The following is a 19,438-nucleotide window of genomic DNA, read 5'->3' on the forward strand; positions in this document are numbered from 1 at the left end:
AAGTTGGGACGTTGTGTAAAATGTAAATAAAAACAGAATACAATGATTTTCAAATCCTCTTCAACCTATATTCAATTGAATACACCACAAAGTCAAGATATTTAATGTTCAAACTGATAAACTTTATTGTTTTTGTGCAGATATTTGCTCAATTTGAAATGGATGCCTGCAACATGTTTCAAAAAAGCTGGGACAGTGGTATGTTTACCACTGTGTTACATCACCTTTCCTTCTAACAACACTCAATAAGCTTTTGGGAACTGAGGACACACATGATTGGATATAAAAGGAGCATCCCCAAAAGGCTCAGCCATTCACAAGCAAAGATGGGGTGAAGATCACCACTTTGTGAACAACTGCATGAAAAAAAATAGTCCAGCAGTTTAAGAACAATGTTTCTCAGCGTTCAACTGCAAGGAATTTAGGGATTCCATCATCTACAGTCCATAATATAATCAGAAGATTCAGAGAATCTGGAGAACTTTCTATATGTAAGCGGCAAGGCCGAAAACCAACATTGAAATGGACAGACACAAAGTGGAAAAGTGTGCTGTGGTCTGATGAGTCCACATTTCAAATTGTTTTTGGAAATCATGGACATTGTGTCCTCTGGACAAAAGAGGAAAAAGACCATCCAGATTGTTACCAGTACAAAGTGCAAAAGCCAGCATCTGTGATGGTATGGGGGTGTGTTAGTGTCCATGGCATGGACAACTTACACATCTGTGATGGCACCATCAATGCTGAAAGGTACATCCAGGTTTTGGAGCAACACATGCTGCCGTCCAAGCAACGTCTTTTTCAGGGACGTCCCTGCTTATTTCAGCAAGACGATGCCAAGCCACATTCAAAGAGTGCGGGTACTAGACTGGCCTGCCTGCAGTCCAGACCTGTCGCCCATTGAAAATGTGTGGCGCATTATGAATCGCAAAATACGACAACGGAGACCCCGAACTGTTGAACAACTGAAGTCGTACATCAAACAAGAATGGGAAAGAATTCCACCTACAAAGCTTCAACAATTAGTGTCCTCAGTTCCCAAACGCTTATTGAGTGTTGTTAGAAGGAAAGGTGATGTAACACAGTGGGAAACATACCACTGTCCCAGCTTTTTTGAAACCTGTTGCAGGCATCCATTTCAAAATGAGCAAATATTTGCACAAAAACAAGTTTATCAGTTTGAACATTAAATATCTTGTCTTTGTGGTGTATTCAATTGAATATAGGTTGAAGAGGATTTGAAAATCATTGTATTCTGTTTTATTTACATTTTACACAATGTCCCAACTTCATTGGAATTGGGATTGTATTAACTTGCACTTAGAGATGTGTGTAAATATACACACATCTCTAAGTGCAAGGATGCACAACATCTAATGGTAGAACAGGGAAACTACAAGTGCATGCATCCTCATCCACATCTGTTCTTTACTTCCTCAAGTCAATACATTACTTAGAGATTATGTTGAAGTAGTGATGTGGAGCCTCACTGGGCCCAAGAACCTGTGTGAACTAAAGGGCGGCTTTTGGCGCCTCCAGCTCCACCTGCTGTTTCTCTCCTGCACTTTGTTGGGACGGTCCTTCTCACTATCACACAAGTGGAAACAGTAAGACCTGAGACAACCAACCAGTAATATCACACAGTTACCTGTTAGGCTCCACCCCACGCAATTGTTGATGGAAGAAGGCCTCAGACCAGTTCTCAGACTGACCTCACCTTTATTACAGAGAATGAGCCAAAATAACAGTAACAGGGAGTCTCTGAGGTTCACGCTTAGTTTGTCCTAGAGTCTGGGGTGCTGTCAGGCACTTTGAGCAGGAACCCCGTCTAACTAAACCTGAACCCTTTTATAATAAAAAATAAAACCCTACCCCAGACAATGTGAAAACTACTCTTAGATGTTGTCCTGTCTTCTTATTGGTCCACTTCCATTCCATGCGCAGTGCAGTCTTGTTTCTTCACGTGTCCAAGCGCTGATCATGACCTAAAAAGTCAATATCATACAAAGCCCCCACCATCCTGATTGAGCTGCACGTGTCGCCCCTGCCTCGATGAGAAAAACAACTTGACCTCGTCCCCTGATCGTCCACAAGAAAAACAACTTGACCTCGTCCCCTGATCGCCCACAAGAAAAACAACTTGACCTTGTCAGAGTTACATGAATCATCAGAAAAATAGAAGAACATGTTTTCACGTCCCGCTTCAATACTGGTTTATCAGCACATTTTAGCAGGCAAAGGCACAGTGGTCACAACAGAAAGACAAGCATAAGAAAAAGAAAATGTAACTAATAAAGAATAAAATCACCATAATATTTTTACAAGTTTTATATTAAGAATTAAATCATTTTTGCTTCTCCAATTTCACGAGGAGAGATTTTTAGCACAGTGGATTAGTGGTCAGCACTGGTGCCTCACAGTGAGAAGGTCATGGGTTCGCGTCCCACGATTTCTGTGTGAAGTTTGCATGTTCTCCCCGTGTCTGTGTGGGTTTCCTCCCACAATCAAAAACCTGCTTATTCAGGGTCTGCTCCTTTCTCGGCCCCTGAGCAAGGCAGCATCTCTACATCTGGAGTTGGTCCCCAGGAGCCAGACTGTGGCTGCACACTGCCCCTAGTGGTTGGATTGTAATTACTGTAGGATGGATAAATGCAGAGGACACATTTCACTGTATGTACAATGACAATAAACACTTCTTATTTTATACTGTAATTTAGACTTGGCTTGGATTTGTCTTTAGTGACTTGGACTTGGATTTGATTATTGGGCACTCGAGACTCAACACCAGCTCAAGGTTCGGTGACTTGGATTTGAACATTGGGGATTCAAGACCTGACATGGACTTGCGGTTTAGTGAGTGGAACTACATCCCTGATGAGATCATTGTTCTGGTCCATGAATTGACCTTTGAAGTCGATGAGTTGAGGGGCGGAGACACGGCAGGCACTCGCCGGGAGCCTTCAGTTTGCTGTTGCTGCTGAACACACAGGAAGACTTGGACGAGCCCGTGTATTTGTGGACAGAGATAATCCTCCTGTCCTCTCTGTCCACACTGTCGGGGCTCATTTGCACTGAGGACCAGATCACTGGACGGAATCCTGTTTACTGCACACCAGTTTATTAGACACGCCTCCTGTTACCACCTGGTCAGCAAATATAACTGATTAATGTGTGGTGGAAACACTGACATTTAAACATTAAGATTCCTGCTCAGCCTGCACCGCATACGGTCAACTGAAAAAAAATAATGATTAGATTTCCACCCTGGTAAATGTGACGGGGCTCATGCAGAAACATCTGATCCACTTTATTGTTTGACATTTGAGTTTCTTTTTAAATGAACATGTCTGGCTTCCTTTTCCCTTTTCAAACAGTCATTTGTTGCATTTTGAGCCTCTTGTCTCCACTGAGAAGACTTCAGTAGACAATGACAGTGAAATTGCATAAGTGATTGACAACCGAAAACAAATAAACAAACAACCAACCACTTTTACTTGGCATCTACAGAGAACATTCCAGCAGCATCCAAGGAGCCTCCAAAGAGACATAATACTAATCACACACACACACACACACACACACACACACACACACACACACACACACACACACACACACACACACACACACACACACACACACACACACACACACACACACACACACACACACACACACACACACACACACACACACACACACACACACCTCTCTCTGAGCATGTTACCACTGCCCATGAAGTTGGAGGAGGTTCTGTTTTCACCCAGTTTGTCTGTTTGTGAACAGCAGCCTGGAGCCCACAATTTTTCATATATTGTCATAAAATTTTTACTGGAGATTCATATACTGATAGTCAAGAAGTGAGTCAATTGCAAGGTCAAACGTCAAACCCAGAAAAATATTGGACAATTGGAAAAATCCATATCATTAAGATTGAACAAATATTCAAAAATTCATAATGCTCTCAAAAAAAAAAAAAAAAAAAATCCAGATTACAGATTTTGTGGCTGTTTAAATTTAACATTGAAAACCCCATTTAATGTATATTTTACATTATATCTTAATCAAATGTGTCCTAATCACACTCATATTTGAAAGTGAGGTGCAGACTGACACTCACTATCACCTGACAAAGTTTGATCCGGTGTTGCCAACCGAATGGCCCCCTCTAAAAATCAGTCCGCCCTGCCTTCACTGACATCACAGGACAAAGTAAAACCTCTTAAATCATTCTGAAGTCAGTTTTAAGCAGAAGCGAGATGATAATCGGGGAATCACTACTGACGCTCTGAAATGACGTAGGTCGAGTGAAGGCTGGGAGGACCGTTTTTACGCAATACCGGATTGTGGATTTTATGGACATCAATATTATAATACAAGCGAAGCGACGTACAGCAGCGCAAAGCTCACTCATGGTACAGGGAGTCCCAAACAGGAAATGCCAAATTTTGAGTCCACAGTGAAACAGGAAATGTCAAATGTCAGACACTTCCTGGATTGACAGACGAGATCTCATGGACTTTCGCAAGAACTCAGTGGCAAGCTCACACTTAAACAGGAAGTGCCAAATTTTGAGTCCACAGTGAAACAGGAAAAGTCAAATGTTGAACACTTCCTGGCATGGGTGGAGCGAGAGCAGAGGCCGGGGTTGCGCTGGACTCCCCTGTAATCTGATTGGACACAGATGATTGCTGTGTCACACCACCGCTGCATTTTGAAATCAGTGTCATATTGACTGCTAGGTTCCTCCTGTCCAGTAGTTGGTGCTGTGTACCACAAAAAGTCCTAATCCACCTTAGTAGAAGAAGAAAAATGTTTGACTCATGGTCTCCTAATGACACCAAACTTATATTGGTGAGTAAATGACCGTATTTTATGCCAGAAATTAAGTCCAGGTTGTTAAAAGGGGCATTTGTCCTTTAATTTGGGTTGTCTTATATATGTGTGTTTCTCCAGTGATTTTAAACAAGCAGGCAGCTGTTGATTCATGGGATATAATGTGAAGACGCTCAGGCTGAAAGAAATACAGGCAGTTTATTCCTCTTCTGTTCTGTATAAATACTATAATTTTGCTCTCTGAAGGACTTATATTTAAATACCCTCTTAATTTTGCTGTCTGAGTGACAAACCAGTGACACAATTTTAGATAAAGAAATCTAGTTATCTTCCTTAAACTCAAACTGAAAGCAAATCTCTACAACTTGATATAAATGAATTAAATCTATAAAATCCAGCTTCCTGATGAAGTGGTGTAAAGGAAGATTTTCTTCAAAAGAAGACCTGAAAGTTCAGCTACAATTTGACAGAAAGTACATTTGAGATGAAAGACTAGATTTGATGTTTTTGTATTTCTTCATAATTGATGCAAATAAAGTCCAAGACATATTCAGTGACTTGGAAATGTTCATGTTTTCATCCACTAAAACTGATTATTGTTTCCAGGTTTTATCAAGTTTTAGAGATTTGCTTTCAGTTTGAGTTTGAGGAAGATAATTTTAGAAATTTTTATTCTTTATGTTTTTTGTATTCTTGTATTTGAAATGGCATAAACAAATTAAAATGCTGTGAGGCAACAGTGCCCACCACTAAGCCACCGTGCTGCCAATGTACGTATGGCTTGGCCTCTCACAGACGCTCCACCTCATTACGCATATATGGGTTGATCTCTCACCGACGCTCCACCTCTTTACCCATATATGGGTTGGTCTCTCACAGACGCTCCACCTCTTTACCCATATATGGGTTGGTCTCTCACAGACGCTCCACCTCTTTACCCATATATGGGTTGATCTCTCACCGACGCTCCACCTCTTTACCCATATATGGGTTGATCTCTCACAGACGCTCCATCTCTTTACCCATATATGGGTTGATCTCTCACAGACGCTCCACCTCTTTACCCATATATGGGTTGGTCTCTCACAGACGCTCCACCTCTTTACCCATATATGGGTTGATCTCTCACCGACGCTCCACCTCTTTACCCATATATGGGTTGATCTCTCACAGACGCTCCATCTCTTTACCCATATATGGGTTGATCTCTCACAGACGCGCCATCTCTTTACCCATATATGGGTTGGTCTCTCACAGACGCCCCGCCTCTTTACCCATATATGGGTTGATCTCTCACCGACGCTCCACCTCTTTACCCATATATGGGTTGGTCTCTCACAGACGCTCCGCCTCTTTGCCCATATATGGGTTGGTCTCTCACAGACGCTCCGCCTCTTTACCCATATATGGGTTGGTCTCTCACAGACGCTCCGCCTCTTTACCCATATATGGGTTGGTCTCTCACCGACGCTCCGCCTCTTTACCCATATATGGGTTGGTCTCTCACAGACGCTCCGCCTCTTTACCCATATATGGGTTGATCTCTCACCGACGCTCCACCTCTTTACCCATATATGGGTTGATCTCTCACAGACGCTCCACCTCTTTACTCATATATGGGTTGGTCTCTCACAGACGCTCTGCCTCATTACTCATATATGGGTTGATCTCTCACAGACGCTCCGCCTCATTACTCATATATGGGTTGGTCTCTCACAGACGCTCCGCCTCTTTACGCATATATGGGTTGATCTCTCACCGATGTTCCGTCTCTTTACTGATATATTGGTTGGTCTCTCAGCCACGCTCCGCCTCATTACCCATATATGGGTTGATCTCTCACCGACGCTCCACCTCTTTACCCATATATGGGTTGATCTCTCACCAACGCTCCGCCTCTTTACTGATATATTGGTTGGTCTCTCAGCCACGCTCCGCCTCATTACTCATATATGGGTTGATCTCTCAGCCACGCTCCGCCTCATTACTCATATATGGGTTGATCTCTCAGCCACGCTCCGCCTCATTACTCATATATTGGTTGATCTCTCAGCCACGCTCCGCCTCATTACTCATATATGGGTTGATCTCTCACCCATGCTCAGCCTCATTACTCATATATGGGTTGATCTCTCACCAACGCTCCGCCTCTTTACTGATATATTGGTTGGTCTCTCAGCCACGCTCCGCCTCATTACTCATATATGGGTTGATCTCTCAGCCACGCTCCGCCTCATTACTCATATATGGGTTGATCTCTCAGCCACGCTCCGCCTCATTACTCATATATGGGTTGATCTCTCAGCCACGCTCCGCCTCATTACTCATATATTGGTTGGTCTCTCAGCCACGCTCCGCCTCATTACTCATATATGGGTTGATCTCTCACCCATGCTCAGCCTCTTTACTCATATACATATCATCTGTAGACACACACACACACACACAGACAGACAGAGGGACACACTTTAGGTGCATTTTATATATATGGAAAACAGTGAGTTCTGCACTGAAATTTCTTGCTGCCGTCTTTTAAAATGTCCAGTTGGTCTCGGGCAGAGGTGGAGGAATTTTGCGTCTTACAGTCTTTGAAAACGGTGAATGTCAAAAGTATTCCAGAAAGAGCCAAGAGGGTGCAGGTTTTCTTTGCAGCCACTGATTAACATCACTTTCAGCAGGGGGGATGAGTTCGTCAGTGAAATCACGAAATTCATTGTAAAAGTGTGAGAGGAGTTGATTTCAGAACACATACCCTTTTTGGGACAGACGGACAGAAATTTCCACGGCATAATCCCCCTTTGGGCCTTTGGCCAGCAGGGGATAAAAAGATAAGATCAACTTTATTTATCCCAAAGGAAATTATTTTGCTAGAGAACTGAAACAGTAAGTCGTGAACACTGTTTTTTTGCACAAGATGTTCAACAATATTGACCATAACTCTGAATAGTAGCTGAACAACTCTGTTCATTATGTATTCATCCTGCAGGAAGGGGAGGAATTATTAGTAAGATTGCCACAGGTAGGAAAGACCTCCTGTGGTGCACCTCAGTGGTCTCAGTCTGCATGGGCGCAATTTCGGGGGGACAGAATATGCAGGGCTGGATCCAGAGTGAAAATCTGACAGATGCATTTTTGCCCAATGATAAAATAAAAATCGTACGTTTTGTTATTCAATAATCTTCATTCTTTTATTCGTGTGCAACATACACTGTCACACTTCTTTTAATATATTTATTATACTTAATGGACCATAGTGAACACTTCTTATTTGTATAAATATGATGTCCTAAAAAAAAAACCACTATGACAAAAATTGACTGTAAACAGGATCAAATTTATTGCCAAAATCTTTCAATTATACCTGAATCTATATATGATTTTTTTTTTCAGTTGATAAAATCAATAAAAAGATGACTGCATATATTCTTAATAATATTGATACAGACAGTTCACAGATGACATTTTCCATTGATACCAATCAAAATTAGAAACAGTCCAGCAGGTAACAATATTCATCATGTCCTTGACTAAATATACTAAAACAAATACATCACAGTTGTACACATATCACAGTTGTGATATGTGTACAACTGTGATGTATTTGTTTTAGTAGATTTAGATTTTGTTGTGATTTATAAACCGATTCAATTGAAATTGAACATTTTATTTAGTCTTAAAGTAAATAAATATGAAATTGGTCACTGGATTCTTAAACTTTGGACATAATAAACTCTACATGGTGGATCCTTGATCTCTGGACATAAATAGGAATAAACAAAATCTGTAGTTTTTGTCAAAAGCATTTCCTTTAAGACAGGGGCGTAGGCAGAAATCATAAAGCGGGTGGGCCCAGAAAAAATCAGACAGGCCCAACCTTTGGGGGTGTAGGTATTATAATACACCGTTTGAAAAAGTATGCCTCGTTTGGACATCGCAAGCAACGTTATCACTTAGCCTACAGCACTGGCAAAGTGAGCACACAGACGTGACACGTCAGACACAAGTACTCTTCATGGATAATGCAAGCTGCAGTGCAGCTCCACACACACACACACACACACACACACACACACACACACACACACACACACACACACACACACACACACACACACATTCAGTCTGGTAGCCTACTTGGCTCGGCCTAAACCCAAAATGTCAATAAGTATTTAAATAAGGCATTGATTCAAAAATGAATTCCAAGTTTAATGATGAACACATCTCAGCCAACTGCACAGACACTGTGTGCACAGTTACACAGACGCAGAGTTACGTTCAAAAATAACCTGTGATATGCAAAATCCGCGAAGTAGTCAGTGCTATTTTTTGCAATTATTATAGATGTTTTAAGGCTGTAAAACCCCTCACTACACACTTTTCTCAAACAGGCATTAACATTTTCTCACTTTTCTCTCCTGTGTAAACACTCTCATTTTTCTTCACCTCTAAATTATTTACACATTATTCACTTTGTGTGTTTTTAGGAATCCGCTAGCTTAGCGCAGCTACTAGCTCTTAGCCGGTTTAGCATGGTGGCTTCTCCTGTCTCTCCCGCACTTTTCTGCTCTGGGTGTGAAATGTTTAGTTATTCCTCGGCCTCCTTTAGCAGTAATGGTACTTGTAATAAGTGTAGCTTATTAGTAGCTTTGGAGGCCAGGCTGGGCGAATTGGAAACTGGGCTCCGCACCGTGGAAAATCCTACAGCTAGCCAGGCCCCTGTAGTCGGTGCGGACCAAGGTAGCTTAGCCGCCGTTATTTCCCCTCCAGCGGATCCTGAGCAGCCGGGAAAGCAGGCCGACTGGGTGACTGTGAGGAGGAAGCGTAGCCCTAAACAGAAGCCCCGTGTACACCGCCAACCCATTCACATTTCTAACCGTTTTTCCCCACTCGGCGACTCACCCGCCGAGGAACAAACTCTGGTTATTGGCAACTCTGTTTTGAGAAATGTGAAGTTAGCGACACCAGCAACCATAGTCAATTGTCTTCCGGGGGCCAGAGCAGGCGACATTGAAGGAAATTTGAAACTGCTGGCTAAGGCTAAGCGTAAATTTGGTAAGATTGTAATTCACGTCAGCAGTAATGACACCCGGTTACGCCAATCGGAGGTCACTAAAATTAACATTGAATCGGTGTGTAACTTTGCAAAAACAATGTCGGACTCTGTAGTTTTCTCTGGGCCCCTCCCCAATCTGACCGGGAGTGACATGTTTAGCCGCATGTTCTCCTTGAATTGCTGGCTGTCTGAGTGGTGTCCAAAAAATGAGGTGGGCTTCATAGATAATTGGCAAAGCTTCTGGGGAAAACCTGGTCTTGTTAGGAGAGATGGCATCCATCCCACTTTGGATGGAGCAGCTCTCATTTCTAGAAATCTGGCCAATTTTATTAAATCCTCCAAAACCGTGACTATCCAGGGTTGGGACCAGGAAGCAGAGTTGTAGTCTTACACACCTCTCTGCAGCTTCTCTCCCCCTGCCATCCCCTCATTACCCCATCCCCGTAGAGACGGTGCCTGCTCCCAGACCACCAATAACCAGCAAAAATCTATTTAAGCATAAAAATTCAAAAAGAAAAAATAATATAGCACCTTCAACTGCACCACAGACTAAAACAGTTAAATGTGGTCTAAACATTAGATCTCTCTCTTCTAAGTCCTTGTTAGTAAATGATATAATAATTGATCAACATATTGATTTATTCTGCCTTACAGAAACCTGGTTACAGCAGGATGAATATGTTAGTTTAAATGAGTCAACACCCCCGAGTCACACTAACTGCCAGAACGCTCGTAGCACGGGCCAAGGCGGAGGATTAGCAGCAATCTTCCACTCCAGCTTATTAATTAATCAAAAACCCAGACAGAGCTTTAATTCATTTGAAAGCTTGACTCTTAGTCTTGTCCATCCAAATTGGAAGTCCCAAAAAACAGTTTTATTTGTTGTTATCTATCGTCCATCTGGTCGTTACTGTGAGTTTCTCTGTGAATTTTCAGACCTTTTGTCTGACTTAGTGCTTAGCTCAGATAAGATAATTATAGTGGGCGATTTTAACATCCACACAGATGCTGAGAATGACAGCCTCAGCACTGCATTTAATCTATTGTTAGACTCGACTGGCTTTGCTCAAAATGTAAATGAGTCCACTTTAATCATACCTTAGATCTTGTTCTGACTTATGGTATGGAAATTGAAGACTTAACAGTATTCCCTGAAAACCCCCTTCTGTCTGATCATTTCTTAATAACATTTACATTTACTCTGATGGACTACCCAGCAGTGGGGAATAAGTTTCATTACAGCGGAAGTCTTTCAGAAGGCACTGTAACTAGGTTTAAGGATATGATTCCTTCTTTATGTTCTCTAATGCCATATACCAACACAGTGCAGAGTAGCTACCTAACTCTGTGAGTGAGATAGATTATCTCGTCAATAGTTTTATATCTGTTGTGAAAGTGTCGTGACACGGACCCACAACAGGGGGCGGTAATGAACGGACAATGGATAAGCCAAAAAGTAGCAATTTAATGTTGTGAATCGCACAACGAAGTACAGACAATAACAATATGGTGGAATGTCAATTATACACAAGGTGACATGTGGGCAGGCTCGACGATAGAAGACGTCTGGCGAGAGAAGAGCCGGATCCCACACAGCTTCCACCACCAACGGATCTGAAGAACACCGGAGCCGCCAAGCCCTGCGCCCCAGGTGGCCACTGTCTTCAGCAGTCAGACCCGGTACTGCTGGCAGAAAACAGAAACAGTATTGATGAGTGCGAGTTCGCACACTCAGTAATCCCACAGTCTGTGTTTAGTTAGGAGGGAGCACCTCCACCTCCAATCACACACTCGTGCAGCTCCTGTTTAACCACTTATCTGGTTTGGGGTGTAAGGCGAAGCCGTCGCAGTCCACACCAAACGCCAATCCCACAGATAAGAACACACCACAGGAAAATGGCTGCAAAGAAGTTCAGATTGTTACTCAATGTAAGTCAGCAGAGAAGTTACCTGAATGGTAGTTGATTTCTCGGCGAGGAGGTGGAGTCGCAGTCTGGCCTTTATGGAGATGGTGATGAGCTGACTGAGTGACAGCTGGTGCTGATGAAGAGTGACAGCTGTCACTCCCAGTGGCTCCGGCGCCCTCTCGTGCTTGAAGCCCGCACTCCAAGCAGGGCGCCATCTGGTGGTGGTGGGCCAGCAGTACCTCCTCTTCAGCGGCCCACACAACAGGACCCCCCCCTCTACAGGCTTGTCCGGGTGCCGCCGGTAGAAGTCGGCCAGGAGGGCCGGGTCCAGGATGAAGCTCCTCTTCACCCACGTTCGGGTCCATACCCCTCCCAGTCCACCAAATACTGGAACCCCCGGCCCTTTTGATGGACATCCAGGAGCCTGCGCACAGTCCAGGCAGGCTCTCCATCTATGATCCGGGCAGGAGGCGGCGCCGGTCCGGGGGTGCAGAGAGTTGACGTGTGGTAGGGTTTGATCCTTGAGATATGGAACATTGGATGAATCCGCAGTGAAGCTGAAGCTACCAGCTTCACTGCGGCCGGACTGAGGACTTTGGTTATGGCAAAAGGTCCTATGTACCTGTCCTTGAGCTTCTGGGATTCCACCTGCAGGGGGATGTCCTTTGTGGATAGCCAAACCTCCTGCCCGGGCTGGTATGCAGGGGCCGGGGAACGCCGGCGGTCTGCATGGGCCTTAGCCCTCATCTGGGCTCTGAGCAGGGCAGAGCGGGTGGTACGCCACACCCGACGGCACTTCCTCAGATGGGCCTGGACCGAGGGCACCCCGACCTCTCCCTCCACTAGCAGAAACAATGGGGGCTGGTACCCCAAACACACCTCAAATGGGGAGAGGCCGGTGGCAGATGAAACTTGGCTATTATGAGCGTACTCGATCCAGGCCAGATGGTCACTCCAGGCCGTCGGGTGCGCGGAGGTCACACAGCGGAGGGCCTGCTCCAGTTCCTGGTTCGTCCGCTCTGCGTGCCCGTTCGTCTAGGGGTGGTACCCAGACGAGAGACTGACGGTGGCCCCCAGTTCCCTGCAGAAACTCCTCCAGACCTGGGAGGAGAACTGAGGACCACGATCCGAGACAATGTCCGATGGAATCCCATGCAGACGCACGACATGGTGGACCAGGAGGTCTGCAGTCTCCTGGGCCATCGGGAGCTTCGGGAGGGCCACGAAGTGGGCCGCCTTGGAGAACCGGTCTACTATCGTGAGGATGGTAGTCATGCCCTGGGACGGCGGGAGGCCCGTGACAAAGTCCAGGCCGATGTGAGACCAGGGGCGATGAGGCACGGGCAGAGGCTGGAGGAGGCCTTGGGCCTTGTGGTGGTCGGCTTTGCCCCTGGCACAGGTGGTGCAGGCCTGGACATACTCCCGGACGTCGGCTTCCATAGACGCCCACCAGAAGCGCTGCCGGACCACTGCCACGGTCCTTCGCACCCCTGGATGACAGGAGAGCTTGGAATCGTGACAGAAGTCAAGGACCGCAGCCCTGGCCTCTGGTGGGACGTACAATTTGTCCTTCGGACCTGTCCCCGGGTCCGGGCTCCGTGTCAGGTCCTCCCGGACGGTCTTCTCCACGTCCCAGGTGAGGGTGGCCACGACAGTGGACTCGGGGATGATGGGTTCAGGGGGGTCTGACAGTTCGGTCTTGACCTCCTCTTCATGCACCTGGGACAGGGCATCAGATCGTTGGTTTTTCGTCCCGGGGCGGTAGGTGATCCGGAAGTCAAAACGCCCGAAGAACAGCGACCAGCGGGCTTGCCTGGGGTTCAGACGCCTGGCAGTCCGAATGTACTCCAGGTTCCGATGGTCCGTGAAAACTGTAAATGGTACCGATGCTCTCTCCAACAGGTGTCTCCAATCCTCACGAGCCTCCTTCACCGCAAGAAGTTCCCGATTGCCGACGTCATAGTTCCTTTCAGCCGGGGTCAACCTGCGGGAAAAGTAGGCACATGGATGGAGAACTTTGTCGGACTCCCCGCTCTGGGATAGCACGGCTCCTATCCCTGAGTCAGAGGCATCCACTTCAACTACAAACTGGTGATTGGGATTGGGCTGCACCAGAACCGGTGCAGTCGAGAACCGGCGTTTCAACTCCCTAAACGCGGCTTCGCACCCATCCGACCAGGTGAACGGGACTTTAGTGGAGGTCAGGGCTGTCAGGGGGCTACCTACCTGACTGTAGCCCTTGATGAACCTCCGGTAAAAATTTGCAAAACCGAGGAACTGTTGCAGTTTCCTACGGTTTGTTGGTTGGGGCCAATCTCTCACCGCCGCAACCTTGGCCGGATCAGGGGCGACGGAGTTGGAGGAGATTATGAACCCCAGGAAGGACAAAGAAGTGCGGTGGAACTCGCACTTCTCGCCCTTCACAAACAGCCGGTTCTCCAACAACCGCTGTAGGACCTGACGTACATGCTTGACATGGGTCTCAGGATCCGGAGAAAAGATGAGTATATCGTCTAGATATACGAAGACAAACCAATGCAGGAAGTCCCGCAAGACGTCATTAACCAACGCTTGGAACGTCGTGGGCGCATTGGTGAGGCCGAACGGCATGACCAGGTACTCAAAGTGACCTAACGGGGTATTAAATGCCGTCTTCCACTCGTCTCCCTCCCGGATCCGAACCAGGTGATAAGCATTCTTAAGATCCAATTTTGTGAAAACTTGGGCTCCATGCAAGGGCGTGAACACTGAATCCAACAGAGGTAGCGGGTATCGGTTGCGAACCGTGATCTCGTTCAGCCCTCTGTAATCAATGCATGGACGGAGTCCGCCGTCCTTCTTGCCCACAAAAAAGAAACCAGCACCCATCGGGGAGGTGGAGTTCCGGATCAACCCGGCAGCTAACGAGTCCCGGATGTAGGTCTCCATTGATTCGCGTTCCGGACGTGAGAGGTTGTACAGTCTGCTGGACGGGTACTCGGCGCCCGGTATCAAATCAATGGCACAATCGTATGGACGGTGTGGGGGCAGCGTGAGTGCCAGATCCTTGCTGAAGACGTCAGCAAGGTCATGGTACTCAGCTGGCAGATTGGGGGGGACTAATGCCTCCTCCTTAGCTGTCACACTGGGTGGAACCGAGGATCCTAAACACTCCCGGTGGCAGGTTTCACTCCACTGAACCACAACCCCATACGGCCAATCAGTCCGGGGATTGTGTTTTAACACCCATGGAAAACCCAAAATCACTCGGGAGGTAGAAGGTGTTACATAAAACACAATCTCCTCCCTGTGATTCCCAGACACCACCAATGTCACTGGCTGTGTCTGGTGTGTGATTAGTGGAAGAAGGGTGCCATCTAGTGCCCGCACCGACAATGGTGATGGTAAGGCCACTAGAGGGAACCCAACCTCCTTTGCCCATCTGCTATCCAGCAGATTCCCCTCCGACCCCGTGTCCACCAGTGCTGGGGCGTGAAGGGTTAGATCCCCACTCAGGATCGTGACTGGGATTTGTGCAGATCTTCGGTGTCTCCCCGAGTGGGTGTTGTGACCCACGCTTAGCCCAGTCTCTAAGGACGAGTGCTGCTGTTTTGACCGTTTGGGACATTCTCTCTGTGTGTGCTCGGTTGAGCTGCAGAGAAAACACTCTCCACGGATCAGCCTCCTTTGTCTCTGATCTGATCGTTTTTTGGCCCTGCTCGTTTCCATAGCAACGTCAGCAGGGGGAGCTGTCGTCACGTGAAGAGCCCTGGCTGTGGAGCGTGGGGAAGTCGGCTCCCTTTCGGACCCGGGAGGAAGAGGGACGGCTTGTGCCTGACCACGCCCTTCGGCTCGCTCCCGTCGGTGTTCTGTTAATCGGTTGTCTAACCGTATAACCAGGTCGATAAGCCCGTCTAAATCCCGCGGCTCGTCCTTCGCTACCAGGTGCTCCTTAAGGACCAGAGACAGTCCGTTTATAAAGGCAGCGCGGAGCGCAACAGCATTCCAGCCGGCTCGCGCTGCCGCGATGCGGAAGTCAACTGCATACTTCGCTGCGCTCCGACGCCCCTGCCGTATCGACAGCAGCACGCTTGAAGCGGTCTCGCCTCTATGAGGGTGGTCGAACACCTGTCAGAACTCCCTCACAAACTCAGTGTAAATTGTTAGGAGCCGTGAATTCTGCTCCCAGAGCGCCGTAGCTCAGGCGCGTGCCTCTACTCGAAGCAGATTTATAACGTAAGCCACCCGGCTAGCATCTGACGCATACATGACGGGACGCTGTGAAAAGACGAGCGAGCACTGCATCAAGAAGTCCGCGCACGTCTCCACACAGCCTCCGTACGGCTCCGGAGGGCTTATGTATGCTTCAGGGGAAGGTGGGGGGGTTCATTGAACGACCAGTGGAATGTCTGTCTCTGGCATTCGGTCAGCAGGAGGAGGTGCTGCAGCCGCGCCCTGAGCATGCGCTTCCACCTGGGCGGTGAGAGCCTCCATCCTACGATTGAGAAGAATGCTCTGCTCGGTGACTAAGTCCAACTGAGCAGTAAAAGCGGTTAAGATGTGCTGCAGCTCACCTAACACGCCTCCTGCTGGCGCCTGTGCACCTCGCTCTTCCAATGGCTGTTCAAGCGATGGTTGACGCCCCTCAGGATCCATGACGCTGGCCGAGAAATCCTGTTGTGAAAGTGTCGTGACACGGACCCACAACAGGGGGCGGTAATGAACGGACAATGGATAAGCCAAAAAGTAGCAATTTAATGTTGTGAATCGCACAACGAAGTACAGACAATAACAATATGGTGGAATGTCAATTATACACAAGGTGACGTGTGGGCAGGCTCGACGATACAAGACGTCTGGCGAGAGAAGAGCCGGATCCCACACAGCTTCCACCACCAACGGATCTGAAGAACACCGGAGCCGCCAAGCCCTGCGCCCCAGGTGGCCGCTGTCTTCACCAGTCAGACCCGGTACTGCTGGCAGAGAACAGAAACAGTATTGATGAGTGCGAGTTCGCACACTCAGTAATCCCACAGTCTGTGTTTAGTTAGGAGGGAGCACCTCCACCTCCAATCACACACTCGTGCAGCTCCTGTTTAACCACTTATCTGGTTTGGGGTGTGAGGCGAAGCCGTCGCAGTCCACACCAAACGCCAATCCCACAGATAAGAACACACCACAGGAAAACGGCTGCAAAGAAGTTCAGATTGTTACTCATTGTAAGTCAGCAGAGAAGTTACCTGAATGGTAGTTGATTTCTCGGCGAGGAGGTGGAGTCGCAGTCCGGCCTTTATGGAGATGGTGATGAGCTGACTGAGTGACAGCTGGTGCTGATGAAGAGTGACAGCTGTCACTCCCAGTGGCTCCGGCGCCCTCTCGTGCTTGAAGCCCGCACTCCAAGCAGGGCGCCATCTGGTGGTGGTGGGCCAGCAGTACCTCCTCTTCAGCGGCCCACACAACAATATCCTCATTGAGGACAACTTTGGATGCTGTAGCTCCTCTGAAAAAGAGAGCCTTAAATCAGAAGTGCCTGACTCCGTGGTATAACTCACAAATTCGCAGCTTAAAGCAGATAACCCGTAAGTTGGAGAGGAAATGGCGTCTCACTAATTTAGAAGATCTTCACTTAGCCTGGAAAAAGAGTCTGTTGCTCTATAAAAAAGCCCTCCGTAAAGCTAGGACATCTTACTACTCATCACTAATTGAAGAAAATAAGAACAACTCCAGGTTTCTTTTCAGCACTCAACTATTAGAGAAAAAATTACTCATAACCATCCCAAAGACATATGGTTATCTTTGGCTGCTTTCAGTGATGCCGGTATTTGGTTAGACTCTTTCTCTCTGATTGTTCTGTCTGAGTTATTTTCATTAGTTACTTCCTCCAAACCATCAACATGTCTATTAGACCCGATTCCTACCAGGCTGCTCAAGGAAGCCCTACCATTATTTAATGCTTCGATCTTAAATATGATCAATCTATCTTTGTTAGTTGGCTATGTACCACAGGCTTTTAAGGTGGCAGTAATTAAACCATTACTTAAAAAGCCATCACTTGACCCAGCTATCTTAGCTAATTATAGGCCAATCTCCAACCTTCCTTTTCTCTCAAAAATTCTTGAAAGGGTAGTTGTAAAACAGCTAACTGATCATCTGCAGAGGAATGGTCTATTTGAAGAGTTTCAGTCAGGTTTTAGAATTCATCATAGTACAGAAACAGCATTAGTGAAGGTTACAAATGATCTTCTTATGGCCTCAGACAGTGGACTCATCTCTGTGCTTGTTCTGTTAGACCTCAGTGCTGCTTTTGATACTGTTGACCATAAAATTTTATTGCAGAGATTAGAGCATGCCGTAGGTATTAAAGGCACTGCACTGCGGTGGTTTGAATCATATTTATCTAATAGATTACAATTTGTTCATGTAAATGGGGAATCTTCTTCACAGACTAAGGTTCATTATGGAGTTCCACAAGGTTCTGTGCTAGGACCAATTTTATTCACTTTATACATGCTTCCCTTAGGCAGTATTATTAGACGGTATTGCTTAAATTTTCATTGTTACGCAGATGATACCCAGCTTTATCTATCCATGAAGCCAGAGGACACACACCAATTAGCTAAACTGCAGGATTGTCTTACAGACATAAAGACATGGATTTCCTGCTTTTAAACTCAGATAAACTGAAGTTATTGTACTTGGCCCCACAAATCTTAGAAACATGGTGTCTAACCAGATCCTTACTGTGGATGGCATTACCCTGACCTCTAGTAATACTGTGAGAAATCTTGGAGTCATTTTTGATCAGGATATGTCATTCAATGCGCATATTAAACAAATATGTAGGACTGCTTTTTTGCATTTGTGCAATATCTTTAAAATTAGAAAGGTCTTGTCTCAGAGTGATGCTGAAAAACTAATTCATGCATTTATTTCCTCTAGGCTGGACTATTGTAATTCATTATTATCAGGTTGTCCTAAAAGTTCCCTGAAAAGCCTTCAGTTAATTCAAAATGCTGCAGCTAGAGTACTGACGGGGACTAGAAGGAGAGAGCATATCTCACCCATATTGGCCTCTCTTCATTGGCTTCCTGTTAATTCTAGAATAGAATTTAAAATTCTTCTTCTTACTTATAAGGTTTTGAATAATCAGGTCCCATCTTATCTTAGGGACCTCATATTATCATATCACCCCAATAGAGCGCTTCGCTCTCAGACTGCAGGCTTACTTGTAGTTCCTAGGGTTTGTAAGAGTAGAATGGGAGGCAGAGCCTTCAGCTTTCAGGCTCCTCTCCTGTGGAACCAGCTCTCAATTCAGATCAGGGAGACAGACACCCTCTCTACTTTTAAGATTAGGCTTAAAACTTTCCTTTTTGCTAAAGCTTATAGTTAGGGCTGGATCATGTGACCCTGAACTATCCCTTAGTTATGCTGCTATAGACTTAGACTGCTGGGGGGTTCCCATGATGCACTGAGTGTTTCTTTCTCTTTTTGCTCTGTATGCACCACTCTGCATTTAATCATTAGTGATTGATCTCTGCTCCCCTCCACAGCATGTCTTTTTCCTGACTCTCTGCCCTCAGCCCCAACCAGTCCCAGCAGAAGACTGCCCCTCCCTGAGCCTGGTTCTGCTGGAGGTTTCTTCCTGTTAAAAGGGAGTTTTTCC

Source organism: Thalassophryne amazonica, chromosome 19 (assembly GCF_902500255.1).
Source record: "Thalassophryne amazonica chromosome 19, fThaAma1.1, whole genome shotgun sequence".
NCBI lineage: Eukaryota > Metazoa > Chordata > Actinopteri > Batrachoidiformes > Batrachoididae > Thalassophryne > Thalassophryne amazonica.